The sequence below is a fragment of the Centropristis striata genome, chromosome 1 (genome assembly GCF_030273125.1).
Source record: "Centropristis striata isolate RG_2023a ecotype Rhode Island chromosome 1, C.striata_1.0, whole genome shotgun sequence".
Classification (NCBI taxonomy): Eukaryota; Metazoa; Chordata; class Actinopteri; order Perciformes; family Serranidae; genus Centropristis; species Centropristis striata.
Genome location: NC_081517.1, coordinates 15281184 through 15288979, shown reverse-complemented (window position 1 = coordinate 15288979; position 7796 = coordinate 15281184).

Genomic DNA, 7796 nt, shown 5'->3' with positions numbered 1-7796 from the left:
TAGTATACTTCCGGTTACAGACCCCCCTTTCGTTTTAGAAAACTGAATTCAACATGCACAAAAAAATAGTGATAAATACTCTTTTTGAAGAATTAATTTGTTGTTTCTAATGTAAATTCAAATCAGCTAGATGATGAAGCCTTATATTGCACTGGCTTGAACTTTTTTTTAGAGGCATAGGTTTGTATGCAGCAATTGCCAGTTACTGTTTGTGAAGATAACATTCAATGTTGGCTCCTCCTTCCATCTGCAACACCAGTACTGCACATACCTGGACCACAGTTGCCAGATACCAACTAAGTGTACCACCTGCAGCATCACCAGATCCAGTCTTGTTTGTGAACAAGCTTTTTTTTGCATTTTGTCAGACATTTTCATAGCCAATTACCAAATTTTGCATGTGTGTCAGCATAACTATGCATGTGGGCTACACACCTGTGCTCAAAGACTAATGCACAGACACATTGTGACAACGTCTGCAAAATAAGAAGAAAATAAGAAACTACACAGAAGGCAGGGTCTCTGCAGATATGTTTTACACACACATTTGATGAGTATGAGTCTTTATATTTTTTGTTGTTTTAAGATAATCCTGCATATTATACCTTAAATTTACCAGGCAATGTCTATAGATGGATAGACAGAAAGATAGATGGATGGATGGATGGACGCACAGACGGACGCACTGAAAGACAGATGTACTTTTTTGATCCAAAACTGGGAAATTTTTGTTACAATTACTGTTTTACAGCAGCAGCAAAGATTAAAACACCAAGCATCCAGTACAAACTATGGAAAATTATTTTAAGAATATAGAAAACAAACTATCTAAGAAAAAGTGATGTTTGCAGCGATGCTCCCGTCTTAAGTTATTAATTGTAAATATGTGAGTCATTAACAAAAACAAAAAAAACTTCTGTTAGTGAAATAATGTTTATCTTATTATCGTTGAAACTAGTTTCCTGACACCTCTTTGGTGGTTTCCAACCCCCCTGGCTGGGAACAACTGATATATATGAAGAGCTGACAAAAATTCACAAAATGAGAATCAATCACAAACCATACACCAGACAACTTATCACAGCCCACTGAGCCTGGTGTCATCTGTTCACTCAGCCAGAAACAGCAGACCACAGCAAAACACTGCGCCTTCTTCCTCCTTCCTCTTCAGCACTCAGAGTTACTGTTACACAGCTTTCTGAGAGGTTCAGCTGTATAAAAAACTCTGCTGTATGTCAACTTTTAGAATGAGTACTCTGAGAAAATAGGGTCATATTACTTTTTGTTTGTAATAATCAAAGTTTAACTCTCCTGAGATTAGTTTGAAAATATTTCATCTGATAATATCTTCAAAAATGAAACTTTTTAATGAAAAATCCCAAAGATGACTCATAACAACCTTTACTGGCAATAAGCATCATGTCAGCAAACAGTAGGCATCATTTGCTTGTTTAAAGGTTTCCATCTCATTTCGGAAGGGAACTATGTGTCAGGGAAAAAAACCCACAACAGTCTGCCTCATATAAAAGGCAAAGGCAAACAGTTTTAACAGCACTGTTAAAACCAATGACTTTTTGTGTAGCGCCATCATCAGGCAAAAATGTGCATCTGGCCCATACTTTGGTTTATGGCCAAATAGCTGCAAAACTAATCCCATCAGTCTGAGTTGTTTTTTGTGTTTAATGCTAATTAGTAAATTGTTAGCAGCACGCTAAGCTAATGTGGTGATGGTGAACATTATGCATGCCAAACATCAGCATGCACGCTTTGTCATTTTTAAAGTGTTAGCATGTCTTGTTGTAAGATTTGTGCAGATGTAGAAGAGAAAACATAATTTTTCCTGCCGAGGAAAAGTAAGAGACAGACGATGCTTTGTGCAAATGACTAAAAATGTATCAAAGAAGGCAGAATGTTTCATATGACATTTGTTTAGATGCATTTCTTTGTAATCCTACCCAGTATGTATTCATAAGATCAGCGTAAACGTATACTTAGGTATGTGTGTATTTGAGGAACAAGACTTGTGTCGCCACTGACCAATTGTGTAAGATGTTGACAGGCTGACCATATAAGCTGACCACACATCACCACATATATATTACATCTGTGTTGACAACTTTAACATGTAAGCACAATGTTAAGCAACCTCCAATGTACCAAAATAACTGGCACAGTACCATGATGAGTATATAAGAGTTTCAGTCTCTGTAACCCTTTCATTCACTCTATAGCATGCCAGGACTGAATCCGACATGTGTTTTAATTTGCATTGACCGACCACCTCTCCGCCTGTTCTCCTCATTCATCAAACCACAACAGCAATGCATACTATCACCACTAATCACAGATCTGCAGAGATGCATGCTCCATTGCATTCTGGTTTTCTGGTGTTTGCATTTGCTGCAACTTCCATTTCTTCCTGTATGATCACTGGGCCTCATTCATGAAACGTGAGCAGAAAGAATTTGTGTGTAAACCGTTCGCAGACTGAAATTTACGTGCATCTCCGCATTCATCAATATTTTAGTAGCTCCGATCTTTTCGTAGCTACTAACAAAATCTACACATGCTGCTGACCACACGTAGTGCTTGTGTAAATTTAAGAACGCATATAAATAATGCTCGTCACTGTTGGAAATTACAATTTTAATTCATAATGCGTTCTGTTATGTACACAATACGCAGATGCCTTTGAAACATGTGATATAAACATGACAAACGATTAAAAATATAACATATTTAGTTAAATTAGTTGGCAATTGGCGGGATTAAGATTCAGATTAAACTCATAATTGTGAATTATCTATGTAAATTGACTCAATAGATTACGCGCTATTTTCTACATGTTAAATGATGATAATAAAAATATAGGCTAATAATAAAATCACAAAAAGGATGTAAACCATTACCATATCTGGATCAATTCTAATTAAACCTCCCACAGTATAAAAGGCCCTCAGTCCTACTTAATGGTAACCATGGCTGAACTTGCACTTCTACATGATTTGGCGCAAGGCGCTATTTGGAGAGAGCGGTACTTCAGGGATCGGGCAGATCTGTTGGCTGAGAATGATGAATGGTTGATTAGTCGTTTCAGACTACCGAGACCAATTCTGTTGCATTTATGCAACATTATGGAGCCTAATCTGACGAGGCCAACAAAACGCAGCCATGCCATCCCTGCACACCTACAAGTGCTATCTGTGCTTGGCTTCCTAGCCACAGGGACGTTCCAGCGGGAGATAGGTGACAGGTCCGGCATTTCGCAACCATCCATGAGCTGCATCCTGCCTGCAGTTCTCAGAGGTATCATTAAATTAATGCCAGAGTATATCCAATTTCCATATGGCGCACAACGGCAGACAGAAGTAATGCAGGGGTTCAGTGCAGTTGCAAACATGCCAGGTGTTATCGGTGCCATAGACTGCACACACGTACGCATCAAGGCTCCATCCGGTGATGCATTTGCTTACATTAACCGGAAAAACTTTCATTCCGTGAATGTGCAACTGATCTGTGACGCAAAGTGTGTGTTGTTAAACGTTGTGGCACGGTGGCCCGGTGGGACGTATGACGCATTCATCCTGCGTAATTGCGCAGTTGGCACGCGTTTGGAGGATGGAGCTGTGAGAGACGGCTGGCTCATTGGTAAGAATATAGCCTGCATAATCACATGTGTGTTATATATGGACTTACCCTTCTATATCCATAGGGGATAGGGGTTACCCACTGACGCCGTGGCTTATGACCCCACTGGCCAGCCCGCAGACACCACAGGAGCTGTCACACCACTACTAACAGATGAAAATAAAAAAAATTTTTGGACTCCACTTCTCCCAAAATAATTTCAATCTCCGCTTCGGAAAAATTCTTTTTTCTTTCTCGTTCTTTTTTTCTTTGTGCCATGACTGACAGGTCGACAGGATGCCTCTACACACCTCCTTATATGGTGGTCATTAGCAATTCATGGGCGGGGTTCATGCTAATTGCTGATTACCGGGAGCGCGCTGCCACCTTACGATGGATTGGCATTCATGATCATACACACGTGTTTACGATCAGATCTGAGTTTCCCGCGGCGTTCATGAATCCGGAGTAGGTTTTTAGTAGCGTACGCTTTTATGTGAAAATCTACGCACAAATCTACTAACGTTTCATGAATGAGGCCCACTGACCGGATGCTTTCTTATATCTGATCTAATCCCATTGTAATGTTGATATTTGAGAGACTAAAAATTTGCTATCAAATGTAATACTATTTGCTGTGGGAACATGATAGCATGATGTCACTCCATCTATGTTTGTTCAAAGAAGACCAGCTGAACAAACTGTTGTATATTAGATGTATATTTTAAGGGTGGACCCATGAAATGTAGTGTATGTGTTACCCAGCTGGTGGACTCTTAAAGAGCTGCCAGTCTCTGTAAGCTGCTCTATAGTGCAATACTGTATCCATTGTCTGCTGTTCCCTGTGCTGCTGTCTCTGGAGACTGCTACCAAAGAGAGAAAGAGCTTGATACAATTAATTCACCTCAGACCCTCATCGCCACCTTTGTTTATTTGTCCTTTCTCAGCGTTCTCGCCTTACATCCATCCCTCCATCCCTCCCCTCCTTCTCTAGGTCTCTCTCTCTCTCTCTCTCTCTCTCTCTCTCTTTCTCCCTCTTCCACTGACCAGCTGCTTTCCTCTTCTACACCCTCTGCACCTCTACCTGGCCCAGGGAGGACCAGCCCACCACGCCCCGCCCATCCTGGTCCCGCAGGTAAACCAGAGACGCCCGGGGCACACCCTGGCTAGGAAAGGCCCAGGATCGCCTTACGGCCTAGCTGAAAAGGGCTCTTTCTAAAACAGTGAGTACATCGCAGCCCCACTTTGAACAAAGAGCCAGGGGAGTCGAGGGACCAGACCCCCTTTCAGGGCTTTGTCTGTCCGCCTGCTCTGAGCTCCGAGTGAGACGGAGACTTGGACCGCACTCAAGAACTGGGATTGGAGAAACAAGACAGATACACAAGTGAGGAAGTCAGAAGATCAAGAACTGGAGGAGAGTTTACTCCATTTTAACACTAAAAGTCACATTAAACATTACCTTTTAACAGCGCTACATTAAAACTGGACAAAATTTGCATGCAAATATGCAGTTTTTTAGGCAGCTATAGCTTAAATATAATGGCTATATTTAGGGAGGAAACAGGTATTTGGAACATACCCAGGATACTTTTTTCCATGCTATCATTTTGCGAAAGTATCAGTGCATTTAAAGTGATATGGAGCACTAATCTGGGGTCCCACTGACAAACTAAACCTTACAGAGGAACCATTTAACTCCATAGCCAGGTAAAGCGTGTGTGTGTGTGTGTGTGTGTGTGTGTGTGTGTGTGTGTGTGATACTGCCCCTTCAGAGCAAAGCTTAAGTACCTGAAAATCCCCCTCTTAACCTTCAATCTCCTGCTGAACTGCTGCTGGAATTCAATTCACAGAGCCGGCTCAGAATGACAGAAAACATGACGACAGACGACAGCAGACAACATAAAACTTGAATAACTTTTAGCACAATACAGCACTGATTATGACAGGTGGTTAAGAAGCCCTTCCACAATTTAGTATTGCGCCTGTTAAGTGAAGCCACCCTAAAAAGTAATTTACGTTGTAATATCCCAGTAATCTTGGGAAGTAAAAGTTAATTTGTCCAACACTGACAGCTGCTTCCCTCACCTGGAAAACCATACATTTTTTATCATGTGAAACCTTTTATTATTAGTCAGCTGGCACTGAAATATTCATCATAGTATTTTTGTTTGAGATATTGCATCCAAAAAGTTTAATTTGAATCCAGCTTTGAATCATAAAACATGCACAAATGACACCACAGTGATTGATTCAAGTACAGCTTTTACATGAGCATTTTGGTTGAGAATAATAAAATGCATAATAATGCAGAAATGCATGGTTAAAAGAACAAATGCACAATATTTTGAAAGTGCAATGTGCAATGAGGATGCGAAATAAGAAAAAGTCAGCAGAGGGCGCTTTCAACTTCTTTAAAAAGCTGACTTAGACATAATTTGCAACATTACTGTATGGAAATAGAATTTATAGATTAAAGTTAACATATGATATATTATATACTGTTTGTGAGCGTTTTGGAAGACATGCATCATAAGACGTTTATTGTCCCTTATTCCTGTAACTAAAACTGCAGGACTGTATTAAACAGCCCTCAGTGCAGGTGAAGTCAAACCATTGCTTGTTGAATTTGGCACGGTCTTGTCTTTAATCCCCAAATGCTTGTAGGAGTTACAGCATGTTGCCACTAGGGGTCCATGTGGCAACATGCACCAACCACATCCACTGAACTGGGTTTAATAGAGTGCATATCAGCTTTTTTCCCCACTAAAGACTTCATATTACTCCATAATAATCATACTAGTTGTGTATTAAGGAGGGTTCATTTATCCTCCCCTCTTACATTACCTTTGTCTCGCACAATGTTTTTTTTTGCATGACTACTACTTTATGGTCCCTGAAATGTTTAACCCTTGTATGGATAAATAACATTATGAATCCTATGAAAAGGTATGTGTAGTCCTTTTCTCATTTCATATTTCTTATAAGATCTCAATATTTCTGCTCTGCTTTCTGTGTGAGTGTGCAAAACCTTTTTAAGCAACTAAACAAACAACCAAAGCTGGCAGCTAAATGTAGTGGAGTAAAAAGTACAATATTTGCCTCTTTAATGTAGTGAAGTAGAAGTATAAAGTAACATAAAATGGAAATGCTCACGTAAAGTCAAGTACCTCAAAATTCTACTGTAATTGAGTAAATACCTATAGTAGTAGTTACATTACACCACTCAATACAGCATGCTTTTATGGCTATTCTGATCCACAATCATCTAGGCAGCATATATGACCAAGATATGACTTTATGACTTTATTTTTTATCCCGCAGTGGGGAAATGTATTTGCCACAGCAGCTCAGGATACAGACACATAGATAAAGAAGACATAATAAGAATATAAAAAGTTTGTTTTCCTGAAAGTACTTTGCATTTTACAGATATTGCACATTTGAAAAAAAACCAAAACATTTTAGCATGTTAAATAGGTTAAATAAGTAGTTGCATGTAGTAGTATGAACATCAATGAATAAATATATTTAAATATATGCTGAGATATACACAGTATAGTATAAGTGGTAGATGACACATATAATATAGAAAAAATTCAGACGTGCTATGATGAAGCAGTATTTCCCAATTGTATGAATACTGCAGGCAACAGTAAATACTTTGTAAGGGCAGCTGTAGTAAAAGTAAAAGAGAAAAAGTATACAATTTGGAATAGGTATTGCTATGTCTCAATACATAATATGTTAAATGCAGCATGCCAAAAACACCAGAATGTCCTACACATACAGCTATAGTACATACTAAAAGTAAAATATGTTTAAAAAAAATGTATGCAATTTGGAATATTCTTTAGTATGTGCCAGTACATAATATGTTACATGCAGTATGACAAATATACTTATTTTGCAGTATGCAAGCCAGCATGACTATTCTGATCCACAGTCCAAGTCCAAGGCACTATGTTATGCTGAGGTACATGGCCGGATTAACCATATGGGCAATTGACAATTTTGAGGTGACAGGGTGATTTCTGTTTAAAATGAGCTGAGGACCAAAATGCTACTTGATTCTAGACTCTTGATTTTTGTTCGTGTCTTGTCTTTCTCTGTGATGCCTCTATCAATTCAATATGTTTGTGCCGGGAATAGGTGTTGTTAAATAAATATTG